The sequence below is a fragment of the Symphalangus syndactylus genome, chromosome 15 (assembly GCF_028878055.3).
Source record: "Symphalangus syndactylus isolate Jambi chromosome 15, NHGRI_mSymSyn1-v2.1_pri, whole genome shotgun sequence".
NCBI lineage: Eukaryota > Metazoa > Chordata > Mammalia > Primates > Hylobatidae > Symphalangus > Symphalangus syndactylus.
This window is the reverse complement of record NC_072437.2, coordinates 102,343,129-102,358,868: the sequence shown is the minus strand read 5'-3', so window position 1 is coordinate 102,358,868 and position 15,740 is coordinate 102,343,129. Positions and strand designations below refer to the sequence as shown.

At 36.4% G+C, this 15,740-nt stretch overlaps 1 long non-coding RNA gene across 1 annotated transcript in view; it reads right to left on the bottom strand.

The window, feature by feature from the left end:
* Nucleotides 1-1,618: 1,618 nt before the first annotated feature.
* LOC134732626 (uncharacterized) overlaps nucleotides 1,619-15,740 on the bottom strand; it is a 65,724-nt gene continuing 51,602 nt past the window's right edge. The window contains exon 4 of the long non-coding RNA XR_010115966.1: nucleotides 1,619-3,102. This is a non-coding gene — a long non-coding RNA (uncharacterized lncRNA). The remainder of the gene's footprint in view (nucleotides 3,103-15,740) is intronic.

The following is a 15,740-nucleotide window of genomic DNA, read 5'->3' as shown; positions in this document are numbered from 1 at the left end:
TTATCTAGTCCATCATTAATGAGCATTTGGGTTAGTTCCAGGTATTTGCTATTGTGAACAGTGCTGCAATAAACATATGTGTGCATGTGTCTTTATAGTAAAATGATTTATAATCCTTTGGGTATATACCAAGTAATGGGATTGCTGGATCAAATGGTATTTCTGATTCTAGATCCTTGAGGAATTGCCACACTGTCTTCCACACTGGTTGAACTAATTTACACTCCCACCGACAATGTAAAAGTGTTCCTATTTCTGCACATCCTCTCCAACGCCTGTTGTTTCCTGACTTTTTAATGATCGCCATTCTAACTGGTGTGAGATGGTATCTCATTGTGGTTTTGATTTGCATTTCTCTAATGACCAGTGATGATGAGCTTTTTATCATGTTTGTTAGCCACCTAAATGTCCTCTTTTAAGAAGTGTTCATTGATATCCTTTGCCCACTTTTTGATGGGGTTGTTTGCTTTTTCTTGTAAATATGTTTAAGTTATTTGTAGATTCTGGATATTAGCCTTTTGTCAGATGAGTAGATTGCAAAAATTTTCTCCCATTCTGTAGGCTGCCTATTCACTCTGATGATAGTTTCTTTTACTGTGCAGAAGCTCTTTAGTTTAATTAGATCCCATTTGTCAATTTTGGCTTTTGTTGCCATTGCTTTTGGTGTTTTAGTCATAAAGTCTTTGCCCATGCCTATGTCATGAATGGTATTGCCTAGGTTTCTTCTAGGGTTTTTATTTTTAGGTCCTAAGTTTAAGTCTTTAATCCATCTTGAGTTGATTTTTGTATAAGGTATAGGGAAGGCTTCCAGTTTCAGTTTTCTGAATATGGCTAGCCAGTTTTCCCAACACCGTTTATTAAATAGGGAATCCTTTTCCCATTGCTAGTTTTTGTCAGGTTTGTCAAAGATCAGATGGTTGTAGACATGTGGCATTATTTCTAAGGCCTCTGTTCTGTTCCTCTGGTCTATATGTCTGTTTTGGTACTAGTACCTGCTGTTTTGGTTACTGTAGCCTTGTAGTATAGTTTGAAGTCAGGTAGCGTGATGCCTCCAGCTTTGTTCTTTTGGCTTAGCATTGTCTTGGCTATATGGGCTCTTTTTTGGTTCCAAATGAAATTTAAAGTAGCTTTTCTAATTCTGTGAAGAAAGTCATTTGTAGCTTCATGGGGATAGCATTGAATCTATACATTACTTTGGGCACTATGGCCATTTTCACAATATTGATTCTTCCTATCTATAAGCATGGAATGTTTTTTCATTTGTTTGTGTCCTCTCTTATTTCCTTGAGCAGTGGTTTGTAGTTCTCCTTGAAGAGGTCCTTCGCGTCCCTTGTAAGTTGTATTCCTAGGTATGTTATTCTCTTTGTAGCAATTGTGAATGTGAGTTCACTCACGATTTGGCTCTCTGACTATCTATTGTTGGTGAATAAGAATGCTTGTGATTTTTGCACATTGATTTTGTACCCTGAGACTTTGCTGAAGTTGCTTATCAGCTTGAGATTTTGTGCTGAGATGATGGGGTTTTCTAAATATACAGTCATGTCATCTGCAAATAGAGACAATTTGACTTTTTCTCTTCCTATCTGAATATCCTTTATTTCCTTCTCTTGCCTGATTGTCCTGGCCAGAACTTCCAATACTATGTTGAATAGGAGTGGTGAGAGAGGGCATCCTTGTCTTGTGCCGATTTTCAAAGGGAATGCTTCCAGCTTCTGTCCATTCACTATGATATTGTCTGTGGGTTTGTCATAAATAACTCTTATTGTTTTGAGTTGCATTCCATCAATACCTAGTTTATTGAGAATTTTTAGCATGGAAGGGTGTTGACTTTCTCCAAATTAAATTGGTCAAAGAAAATTTCAAGACCAGCCTAAAGACAAAGGTAGAAGAAATAGATTTGACCTCTTGTCGGATGAAAGAATATGTATGTACCTGAAGGAAGGAAATGATGGCAGGCATCTTTGGAGACTACCTACCATAGAATTCAAGGAATTAAGTGACATCCCTGTAATAAGACTCCTTCTTGCCAAATACTTTTCAATGATTTATTCGGAAATATTGAGGGCCTATTACATGTCTGGCACTGCTCTAAGAATAAAGGATACAATCATGAACAAAAGCCTACTCATTTTGAGCAACAGAAAAGATAGCCATATTTTGCAATAAAAGATACTTTATAAATGTCAGCAATTATTGTTGACTCTGAGGTGACAAAACAATACATCAGTCATTTCTACTGAACTTTGCAGCATGGCCAAGCTATAGTGCACTAGTAACTGTAAGAAATTTCTATATTACTTTAGGATCATGTGGTCAGATAAGTCTTATTTTCAATGTTTTAGTTACAGGAAAGCATAGAATCACCAGTTGGAATTAATTTCCATTTCTAGCTCATTATTCCAACAAAATCATATGGTTTTATAGAAAAGGACATCCCTGCTGTTTGAAGACTAAGAGATGACAGAACTATAAAAAATGGATAATGGCTGAGAATGGTTTTCAGAAATTTGATGAGGAATTTCCTGTACAGTCTGGAGTGGAAACACTAAGATGTTGTCTCTGTTGTTAAAGTCTAAGTATCTTTTTTCTTATTACTAAAAATATTTCTGCTTTGTTATATATAATACTCCTGTTATATGTTATACAATATGTAATTCTCCTAATAAAAATATATTATATCATAAATGCTCAGATAAATAACTAGTAAGGTTTTAATGGTTGGCAATCCATCTAAATGAGAATTGACAGTTAGATATAGGAGATCAGGGGTATACCAGTGTGTGATGACCATAAGCCATTGTGTTGCCAGCCCAGCATCTATGCACAAAACATAGCACTGCTTCTCCCTCTGCCCCATGAACATGTCCCCATATTGAGCTCTGATGACTCATGCTTGTACAATGGGACCCATTCCATTGACCGCTGTTGGTTGGAACAGACTTGGGCACTTGATCCAGACTGAGACAATTAGTTAAGATTAGGCCTGAGGGAAGTTAGTCTTTTTGACGTAACTAGACCTATTAGACACATGTGAAGCTTGGGTGCTGTGGTTTGGCACCTTCCACCTACCATACTTCCTCCAGCAAAGCAGAGGAATCCATTCTGCAAAGACAAAGAAAGAAGAATGTCAGAAATGCACATGTTCTGGTAAATGAGGATCCTTCTGCATTTTTAGTGACTGGGTCCAGTACCCGCCTGCCCTTAACTTCTGCAAGGCACCGTGTACCTTCCTAATAAATTCCCTTTTTCTCTTTCAGCTATAATCAGAGGATGCTCATCAGAGTTTAAGGAGAGTAGTCACAGGGGAGGAAGCAAAGTAGACCAGAACTAGGTAGGGGAACCAGTAGAAGAATATAACAAATGGGAGTCAATAGCAAGGTGGCCCATGACAAAATAAAGTAGAAATACATGTGCCAAGGACTCCAGATTGTCACTCATATACTGTTACCTTCCTTCTGTGTGGCCTGGACTAACCTACAGCAACAAGTGATCTAGCAGGAACTTTTTTTATGTTTCTCTCCTCTGTATCTTATAAACATTCTCTCTGTATGCGGTTTAGCCCCAAACTTTAAATGGGTCTTCCTGTCCCAACCTTTCCTCTTTCTAATCCATTCTGCATAATATTACCAAAACTATCTTTCTAAAACATAAATATGACTGGGTTCACTATTATTAAAGATCTGATATTTTATTTTATTTTAACTTTTAAGTTCAGGGGTACATGTGCAAGAGTGCAGGTTTGTTACATATGCAACTGTGTGTCATGGGGTATGTTGTACAGATTATTTCATCATGCAGGTATTAAGCCTAGTGACCATCAGTTATTTTTCCTGATCTATGTGTCCATGTGTTCCCATCACTTAGCTTCCACTTATAAGTGAGAACATGCGGTATTTGGTTTTCTGTTCCTGTGTTAGTTTGTTAAGGATAATGGCTTCCAGCTCCATCCATGTCCCTGCAAAGGACATGATCTCATTCTTTTTTATAGCTTCATAGTATTCCATGGTGTGATACATATTTTCTTTGTACTACACCACATTTTCTTTGTCCAGTCTATCATTGATGGGCATTTGGTTTGATTCCATGTCTTTGCTACTGTTAATATTGCTGCAATGAACATAGGCATGCATGTTATCTCTATAATAGAATGATTTACATTCCTTTGGGTATATACCAAGTAATGGAATTGCTGTGTCAAATGGCATTTCTGGCTCTAGGTCTTTGAGGAATTGTCACACTGTCTTCTGCAGTGGTTGAACTAATTTACACTCCCACCAACAGTGTGAAAGTGTTCTTTTTCTCCTCAACCTTGCCAGCATCTATTATTTTTTGACTTTTTAATAATAGCCATTCTGACTGGTGTGAGGTGGTATCTCATTGTGGTTTTGATTTGCATTTATCTACTGATCAGTGATGTTGAGCCTTTTTTCATATGTTTTCTGGCTGCATGTATAGCTCCTTTTGAGAAGTGCTTGTTTGTGTCCTTTGCCAACTTGTTAATGGGGTTGTTTGGTTTTTTCTTGTAAATCTGTTTAAGTTCCTTGTAGATGCTGGATATTAGACCTTTGCAAATCTGTTTAAGTTCCTGATAGATGCTAGATATTAGACCTTTGTCACATCCATAGTTTGCAAAATTTTTCCCATTCTGTATGTTGTCTGTTTACTCTGTTGATAGTTTCTTTTGCTGTGTGGAAACACTTTAATTTAATTAGATTCCATTTGTCAATTTTTGCTTTTGTTGCAAATGCTTTTGGCATCTGCGTCGTGAAATATTTGCCCATGACTATGTCCTGAATGGTATGGCCTAGGTTTTCTTCTAGGGTTTTTATAGTTTGGGGTTTTACATTTAAGTCTTCAATCCATCTTGAGTTGATTTTTGCATATGGTGTAAGGAAGTGGTCCAGTTTCAATTTTCTGCATATGGCTAACCAAGTCTCCCAGCACCATTTATTAAATAGGTAATAATTTCCCCAGTGCTTGTTTTTGTCAGGCTTGTGGAAGGTCAAAAGCTTCAGCTGATAAGCAATTTCAGCAAAGTCTCAATTCCTTCAATCAAACGGTGAATGATTCCCTAGCTGTAGTGTGTGATCTTATTTCTGGGTTCTCTGTTCTGTTCCATTAGTCTATATGTCTGTTCTTGTACCAGTACCATGCTGTTTTGATAACTGTATCCCTGTACTATAGTTTGAAGTTGGGTAGGGGTGACACCTCTCGCTTTGTTCTTTTTGCTTAGGATTGCCTTGGCTATTCGGGCTCTTTTTTTGTTCCATATGAATTTTTAAGTAGTCTTTTTCTAGTTCTGAGAAGAATGTCAATGGTAGTTTAATGAGAATAGCACTGAATCTATAAACTGCTTTGGGCAGAATCACCATTTTACCAAAATTGATTCTTCCTATCCATGAGCATGGAATGTTTTTCAATTTTTTGTGTGTGTCATTTCTGATTTGTTTTAGCAGTGGTTTGTAGTTCTCCTAGAAGAGGTCCTTCACTTCCCTTGTTAGCTGTATTCCTAGGTCTTTTATTTTCTTTGTAGCAATTGTGAATAGGAGTTCATTCATGATTTGGCTCTCAGCTTGACTGTTGTTGGTGTATAGGAATACTAGTGATTTTTGCACATTGATTTTGTATCCTGAGACTTAGCTGAAGTTACTTATCAGCTTAAGAAACTTTTGAGCTGAGACAATGGGGTTTTCTAGATGTAAAATCATGTCATCTGCAAACAAAGATAGTTTCACTTCCTCTCTTCCTATTTGAATACACTTTATTTCTTTCTCTTGCCTGATTTTCCTGGCCAGACCTTCCCACACTGTGTTAAGTAGGAGTAGTGGGAGAGTACAACCTTGTCTTGTGCTGGTTTTCAAGAGGAATGCTTCCAGCTTTTGCCCATCTGGTATATTGGTTATGAGTTTGTTATATATGGCTCTTATTATTTTGAGGTATGTTCTTTCAATGCCTAGTTTATTGAGAGTTTTTAACATGAAGTGATGTTGAAAGTTATCAAAAGCCTTTTTTTTGTATCTAATGAGATAATCAAGTAGTTTTTTTCTTTAGTTCTGCTTATGTGATGAATCACATTTGTTGATTTGCATATGTTAAACCAACCTTGCATTCCAGGGATGAAGCCTACTTGATCGTAGTGGACAAGCTTTTTGATGTGCTGCTGGATTTGGTTTGCCAGTATTTTGTTGAGGATTTTTGCATGAATGCTTAACAAAGATATTGGCCTGAAGTTTCTTTTTTTGTTATATCTCTGCCAGGTTTTGGTATCAGGATGATGCTGGCCTCATAGCATGAGTTGGGTGAGGAGTCCCTCCTTTTCAATTTTTTGGAATAGTTTCAGTAGGAATGGTAACTCTGGTGTTTTTAAAATATTTACAGCTTATTTTAAATTACCAAAGATTTCATAAACAAATCTGAAATTAAATATTTTATACATTTCAAATCCAAAAATATGTAAGCTTAATACAGACCAAACTGCAAATACAAATGTATTTTAAGATACGTGTTCATTAGCAGATACAATTAGTAAAATTAATTCTTATTCAAAACATAAACACTATAATAAGATAAAGAAAAATTAATCATAAAAATTTTTTGCTATTAAGTTATGGTGTAAACATGAAAGTATTTACATTGTAAAACGAATTAGCCAGCATATTCTAGAAAGAATTGAAACTTGGTGAAAAAAGGTTTGCTCCAAATAATTCTCTGTTCCAAAAGTATTAAGGCTGAGAGGAACAACCTAAGGTGATAGACTTTATACCTAAATGATTTTCCACCTTAAAAATGTTCCACCTGCTCCTTTTTTGTGATTTGCTGACTCCTGTCAATTGCTTCCTAGGTCTAAGTTGTCTAGAGTAATATTCTGGTTGTTAACAGTTGTATGAAGTTAGCATAGCTTTAATGTTTCTGCCAAATGTCATTACTTCATCTCTCAAAGCTGAGCCCTGGAAATAGCTGGAATCATCTTACACAGACCTTTGATGAGCTCAAATGAAGAAATGGCAAAAGCAAAGATATAATAGCTGATGGAACTCTTCTATGTTTTGTGATTCAGACTTTATAAATATTACTGACAAAATCTACCAACATTTGTTTAATTTGAGATGTGAGGCTATATTATGAATGAGTAAAAATGATTAGATATTTACATGACCCAGATTTTATAGCTCTGTTAACCAATAGGTTACTTCATTTTGACCATAAAAAGTCAACTAGCCATATAGACACAACCATGACATAAATCAGAGACCTGAAAATAATCAGAGAATCTCATTGGTTTCCAATTCAGAATCAGAGTGAAAACAGATCAGAGGCCATTGCTCGTTACCATCCTGCCCGCTCCTCTTCCACCCATGCAGAAACTGCATGTGCTTGTGTGAATGAATGTGTGTGAATGCGTGCTTTTATGTTCTCATATGTAAAATCAATTCTTGTTCACAGATTCAGTAACCATGAATTCACCTACTTGTTAAATTTTCTTTGTAACTCCCAAATCAATATTCCCAGAGATTTTGTGTTAATTTGTGGACACGCACAGAGCAGTGAAAAATTTGAGTTGTCCAAAGCGCTGGTTTGCAGCTGAGGTAGAACAAGGCAATGTGCTGCCTTCATGTTTCTGCTCCCATACAGAGATGACCAGAAAACACAAGGCAGTCAGGGCAGTGCCGGGTAATGTGAGAAGCTCCAGCCCTGGGGCCAGGTGGATGGGGTTTGAATCCCAACTCTGGCACCTGTTAGTTTGGCAACACAGGCATGTCACTTGGCACTTCTCAATCTCCTTATCTCTTTTGTAAAATAAAGAGAGTAGAATCCACCAGGATGAGTTTTTAAGATTAAATATGATATTTGATTTATATATATTTTCTCTGAGAGTTAATTCACTGTTTGCACTATTTCAATGTTTTCAGCAGCTTTATAGAACATAACTACCCCGAATATCAAGAATCTACTGTATCTCGACATTGGTGGTGAGAATCTGAGACATCTTAGTGGCTTCAGTTTTGCACTCTGAGAAGACTGAGGGAGACCATTCTCACCCCGGGTGTATATGTGCTTATTTTGACATACGTTTCAATGTTATCATATGGTTTGCCAATTTAACTGCAGAAATTAATCTAGCTTTTATAGTTGATCAAATTCCATTTCTATTTGCTATAGGAGATTGTTTATGGAATCACTCAGCTACTCATTGACTGCTGTTTTTCTCTTGATCATATTACTATCTAATATTTACCCTAGGCTTGGGTCTTTTACAAAAGTATTAGATAATTATCATGTAACAGTTTATAGCAATTTCTGGCTTCATGACGGATTTTCCAGCTGGCTAGTGACTGTGCTTGAGTTAGATGTAAGCCACAGTACAGGAATTGTTGAATTAAATCAAGGACTCGTCCACTTTAATTGAACAGAAAAATAGCACTTTTGAATTAGAAACAAATTATATGTTGTTGATATATAAATAACTCTTGTACCTCATAATAAGATTATTAAATTAAATACAATTTAAATGGACAAGATTGAAACAGACCACTTAAAAAATTATACAGCTGTCCAATAAGCACATGAAAAGATGCTCAATATCATTAGACATCAGAGAAATGCAGAATAAAATCACCATGAAATATCACTGCAAATCCACTAGAATGACTAAAATTATAAAGACTGACAATACCAAGTGTTGACAGGAATGTGGAAAAACTACAACTCTCCTACTTTACTAATGGAAATGTACAAATGACACAACTACTTTGGAAATGAATTGCCAGTTTCTTATAAAGTTAAACAAGTACTTATCATCTACCCAGGAAATCAACTCCTGGGTGATTACCTCAGAAAAATAAAAACATATGTCCACACAAAGACTGAGACACAAAAGTTCATAGCAGCTTTATTTGTCTTAGCCAAAAACTGGAAACGACCCAAATGCGAACAATAGGCAAATGAATAAACAATTTGTGATATATTCATACAATGGAATTTAAAAGTAAAAATGGACTACTGATACATACAACAACATAAATGAATCTTAAAACCATGATGCTGAATGATAGCAGCAAATATAAAAAAGTATAAACTGTGTGATTCCATTTATATGAAATTCTAGAAAAGACAAAACTAATCTATGACAACAGAAAGCAGACCAGTGTTTGCCAGGGGCAGATGGGGTCGGGGAGAAGAATGTTGCAAAGGATCGTGAGAGAATGATGGGGGTTATGAAAATGTCCTGTACCTTGGTTGCAGTGATGGTTACATGGGCACAGGTAATTGTCAAAACTCATTGAACTGTATACTTTAAATGGATACATTTAACTTTATGCAAATTATACCTCCAAGTTTATGAAAAAAATTTGTGGCTATGATTGTAATTCTATAAGAGAGAATTAGGAATAAAGAAAGAGCTAGAGGATAGGGGAGAAGAGAAAATGAAATAATCTGTGAGGAGAAATAGAAGGAAAGTACATAAAGATAAGAGGTAGAAGTAGTATGATTTACAAAGTCTTCATAATTCTCAAGGGATCTGAATGGCAGAAATAAACATAAAAGTCATGTGGTAGGATGAGCAACTCACTTTTCTCTGCCCTTTAATCCTCTGCCTTTTGGCCTAAGTTCATACATTTTGAATAATTTCCTTCAAATAAGTAGTCTAATGCCATATATACTATGTTTAAATTATTCACCTGTTAGTTATTGATGAGGTATTACCAGGAATAACTACCCTTTTGAAATATCCTATCTGTAAAAAACAAAAATAAAATGACGCCTACTTCGGTAGAGAGTAGCAACTCAAATCCTAAACCGGTTGGGTATTCTTTTTCCCCACTCTGGTTCACTGTTACTACATGAAGTATTCACAAGCTAGTTAAATAAACACATGGTAGCATGTAATGTGTTTCAGACTTTGGAGTAGATACCAAAGACACACAAAAATTTGACCAAAACACTGACTGTTCTGTAAAATTGTGTTTGAGACAAAGATAATTACAATAAATATGATAACCACAGAGGCACGTTTTCAGTCATTTATGTGCATTAGAAGCACCAAGGCAATTGCTACAATGAAATTCTCTGTTCTGCATTCAGAAATTGTGATTTGTGCAGACTGGGTGGGAATCTGGGGATTCTATATTCAATACTTTCCATCTGATTCTCATGGACACTAAAACTTGAGACCCACAACATAAGATTTTATGGTAGCACCAAGGATTACCAAAGCCCACCTAGGATGGCCAGTTCAAAGGAAGAGCTGCTTGTTCTGGTTAAAGAAGGAGGAATATGGCAAAGAGGGGGGTTAAATTCTCAAAAATGTAAGAACTGTATAAATAGTTAAGTGAATGCATATTAAAAGACACAAGGTGACAGCAATGAGGACTGTCAATGTCAGATAATGGAGAGTTTTAAATTAGTTAATTAAGGTGATGTTTTTAAAGGAGTTGGTCTGACCAGAGAAGGCCTGGAGATGACAGGGTCAGTTGCTCAGCTTTTCTTATCATTAGTGATTTCTCTGGTTTTTTACCCCATGTGTCCAAACCCAGAAAAAGCCATGTCGTAGGTATCCAACAGCAATATCTTCAGACCCGTTGGCTCAGTTCACAAACCTATATTGCACAACTCAACTTGACTCTGCCTTCTATACCATTTCTCCTAGACGCTCAACCTTTTGTTCAGTCTTCTGTTCTGTCTCTTTATTTTAATCAGGAATATAGGTGGTTTAGTCATCTCTCCCAAACAAGATTCATCTTCAAACTTTGTCTTCTCTTATTCCTAGCAGTCAGAGCTCAAGGTCACTCCAGTGTCCTCTGGTCAACACTTTCCCCAAAAGATCTGCATCCAATAACCTTGAAGGAGGTTTAGACAGCTAGGTGACTGTAGCTAGAAAACCTTTTACATTTGATGATGTAAATCATTGGAAACACACAGTTTTTATTTTCATTGGTCATTATATTCTATCTAGTAAACTGTTGAGTCTTTAAGTATTCAAAGGAAGTTCTACACATACCTCACTTGGAAGGCATTTATTTCAGCTGAGTTCAATTATAGTTTAGAAATTTAAAGTATAGACTGTATTTTATAATCTTTTGAACTATCTAAGAAAAAAAATCAGTGTTAATGAAAGATGTAGCAAAAATGTAGGTGCTTTGCAAATTTTTCTTAGATAGTGTAATGTTCACTTATGTTATCATTATGGAGGATTTGTAGAGGGTTTTTTCAGTTTTTTGTTGTTGTTGTTGTTGTTTGGGGGAAGTTTTTGCTTAAAAACTTTCAATGCTGTTCAGAGTGCACCCCAAAGATGAGTGCTATTTTTATGTTGGTGGATGACAAAGAAAATGTTCTCTTGGCTAATAGCTAATGCCTAAAGCAGTTTTATGAGGTGTGTGAATTTATGTGTGCTTAAAGTTGGCCTGAAATATCTTCCTGGAAGGTATTATGCTGATTATCCTTTCAGTTCACTAAATACCTAAGGTTAAATCAAACACTGGCTTGTGTCTTCAGAGTACACTATCCGCTCACATCTTTCTTGGTCTTGACTTTAATTCTTTTATAAAGTCTTCTCTAACTTCCATCTTCACCCAAGTTCATCTTTCCCTCCTCTGAAAACTTCCAAGCCCTTTATTTGTACCTTTTCATTCCTTTCACTTTATGTCTTTTAACTTAGAATTCTAGGTTAGAAGAATATCAAAACAGGAACACAAGCACAGAGAAAAATTCAGATCACAGGTTAAAGCAACTAGTATGGGGCACAACACCTGAATCATCTAATGTCAGAACAGGAGCCTTTGAATCCCATGTACAGGAAGAGGGAGTGCACCTATTCCCCTTGACAATATGTTCTTCTACTAAAACTACTAGTTTTAGACAGTATACTTCTAAAGTGGCATAGCCAGCAAGAATTACTGACCCCTACAATGTGCCTGGATTGCTACACAAATCATAAAATGTAAAAGTTGCCCATTGTGCTGATTCAAAGTCAGAAGTAGGGGAAGGACTAAGAAGCTCCAACTCACGAAAGCATTCATAGGATGCAAGACTAACAGCTGGCTGAGTACTTAAGACATTGAGACGTCAGCAAATTTAGATTTTCACAAGCTAGGGAGCTCTTGCTATGATTCTGCATTTAATTAGGAAGTTCATGGCCATAATAAAGAAATAAAACAATATGACCTTTCATGGAATCTCTGATAAAGGGGGTTTAGTTTGGTTAAACTTGAGGTTCATAGAAAAAAATGAGTCCAAATTTGTTTTACTGTAACTATATCCTCCAACTATACCACTTTTCCAAGGGCAAGAACGATTTGCATTTGGAGTAACTAAAAGAGGCAAATGCAGTCCTACAATACTTTAGCACTTCATAGTCCCACTCTGTTTCTCCCTGTAACCACACAAACTGACAGCTCTATTTGTCAGGAAGATTTTGTTGCAACAGCTTTTAGTCTTGTAATACCTAGCTTTCATCTGTTCTGTATATGGTTTTGGAACTAATATTCTAGAGTTCAAACTAGTCAGGTAATATAGAATTACAGGCACACTTGTGAAGATTTGGCAAGAGACATGAAAAGTTTCAAGTACTTAGGATGAGAAGTTTCACAAGACCAGATTCTCATGCCAGATTTCTGATACTATACTTCCTGTTTATTCGGAGTCAGAGTTACTGGGAAAATCTCCATTCTTGTGATAACTGTACTTGAACTTTGAATAGTAATTAAAACCCAGAAACTGTGGCATAATCTGAGACTATCTGTTGTCTGGGGAGAAAGTTACTGTTTCTTTCTATTTCTTCAATTGAGTTTTTACATTTTTAAAAATGACAAACAGAAAATATTTTGAAGTCATTTCAATCATTTTACTGCTATTTATTACAGCTTTAATGCATGCAGAAATTACGACCTAGTAGGAGAGATAACACATAAACATCAATGTTCTGAATATCACCCAATGTATAATAAGTAAAATATAAATGAAACAAGGTAAATGCAATTGGTAGCCAGGAGATAAGGGTCACCCTTGGGTGAGATAGACCCTCTAGTGCTTAAGTAAGTGTTGAAAGGTGATGAAAGGTTTTTATATGGAAGACTTTCAGCTTGGTTGAAGAAGGAAAGCATGGTTGAAGAAGAAGGAAAGTATGATGGGAGTCAAGGGAGCAATATAAACAGAACTATGCAGACCAAAGACCCAGTGCATATGTATGAGAATTATGAACAGGACATAAGCCATTACACTGGTTTTGTGTTTGGTATTTCTGAAAATTAAAAGCCATTTGGAAGCCAGAGAGTTGAAAGCCAACTTAGTGACTCTGAACTTCACTCAGTCACTCACAAAAGACATTACAGTGTAGCGGTTAAGAGCCTAGGTGCTGCCCCCCAACTCCCCACACACAGTCAACCCCACATCCTGCATTGAGGAGTGGGAGAGGGCAACCTTGGATTCCTGAACTTACAGCTCATAAGCTGTGTGATCTCGGATGAGTTGCTGAACTCCAGCAGGCTCAGTGTTCTTTACAGTTAAATGGTAATACTAGCTACCTCATAGGATTATTGTGAGGATTAATTAAGTCTATCCGGTTAGAACTCAGGACTGCTTAGAACCTCGCCTGATACACTGTAAGCCCTCCATAATTGCTATCTGTTATTATTGAGCAGTGAAATAATATCACCAAAGTGAAGTAATTTAAAACCAAAGTGAAGTATTTAAAAAATATTTAGGGAAGGTGTTAAAATGTATTAGAGAGGGGTGACTCTATAAGAAATGAGACCAATAGAGAGAATACTACTAATTTATTAAGTATGTGGTAATTAAAGACTAAACTAAGGTCACAGCAGGAGGAATATAGAGAAAGAGAAAGATGCCAAAAGTATTTCAAAGGTAAATTGTTAGGACTGGAGAACTGATTGTCTAAGGGAGACAATAAAAAGCAGTGAGTCAAGGATGGCTCCAAGATTTCATTACCAAGGAAATGGAGCTTCTTTTAGAAAAACCAGGAATGAAATTAGTAGAGTAAGAAACAGTTTAAGTGAAAAGTCATTAGTTCAGTTTTAAGCATGATGAGTTTGAGGTGCCTATGACATTCAGGGGAGACATTCACCAGACTCTTAATAATGCAGAACTGGGGCACAGGAAGGAGAAGCCTGGAATGGGTGCATGAACCATCATCTTGAAGGTGGTAAAATGGAATATAAATGGGTAGTTTTAGATAGAGAGAAAAGGAAAAGGGAGAGATTAGGATATGACTTTGGAGAACACCAACCTTTGGGGCAGGGACAAAAAAGAGTCATCAACATTTTCAGAGAGAAAACAATCTGGGATAAGAAGGGAGCACTTTCCAGAGGCCAAAGAATAAACATTTCTAAGAAGTATGCATTAGTTATCAAAGGATAAGTGCTAGGGAATTAAAAGAAGATCATGATTAATAATAATGTGTTGTGTTTATACCCTGGAAAGTCATTGGTTTCTTGAGAACAGATTCAAAAGAACAGTGAAAAGAGAATGCAGATTGCAAGGACTAAAGGAACAAGTCATAATGGGAGACAAAGACAACACATATAGACTGTATTTTGGGGACATAAAATGATTAACCTAAAGGAGGCTGAACAATGGTCTTACATAAGCAGAAGGTCTAAGAGATGATTAAGTTTGATATGGATTTTGTTCATTGTTTGTGTTAAGGCAAGGGCGAAGGGGTGATGTGTGTGGGCACTTACCAGTGAGAACAGAAGAGCAGGCAAGCCCAAACAGAACAGAGGCTGGCTTGTGGGGGAATTAGTGAAGAAAAGCTGAATAAGCCCTGTTTTAAAAGACTAGGAGATCTAATAATGTTTATAAAAAGAAGAGAAAGAGCCAGTAAAAAGGCAGAGGGATGCTAACAGAAGAGATACGGAAAATCATCAACTGAATAATTTTATGGAAGAAGTTTAAAAATAGTGGTCGATGCAGGGTGCAGTGAATCGCACCTGTAATCCCAGCTACTCAAAAGGCTGAGGTGGGAGGATAGCTTGAGCCCAAGAGTTCAAGTCCAGGCTGGGAAACATAGCAAAACCCCCAGCTCAGGGCAAAAAAAAAAAAAAAATTGGTGGTGGAAAGAGCACAATTGTAAGTGACACGTTATCCTCCTGCAAAGAAAGAAAACAAAGAAGTAAAGATCAAGAGGAATGTGAGGTTATGGGGAATGAGTGGCAGCAGATATGTCTGAGTATGAAGGGAGAAAAACTGCAAGAGCTTGCAACGGCCAGCAAGTCCAGAAGGTGGAGAGTCATCTGCTTAGAGTAAGAGGCCATGAGAGTGGAAGTTGAAAGCATAGAAAATCTAAAACAGCTGCTATGAGGAATGCAATAAGAATTTAACAAGCAATGAATAAGAAAAGAATTGACAAGTAGCATTAAGAACCCAAATGAGGTGAGATAGCATGAATTTGCAATGGACCAAGTCTGCAAAGTTTCGTGACTTTCCATAAGATGAAGCAGATTACATCATCTTATCACTTCATCAATTGTTCCTCAATGCATACTTTCCTTTTCAACTTTTTTCAATCTATTTAAATGAATCCAGAAATGAATTAAAAGCTCACAATATTTGATAAAAGTCTGCATATCATAATACAAGAAAGATAAAATTGTATTTAACCTAGTACAGTAAGTTTGATTTTTCCCTCTGTGATTCTTATACTCACAATATCATATTAGTGAATGACCAAATTTTCTAGTCTATTCAAATAAGATTATGAAAAAGTGCTCATAAAATGACCATAA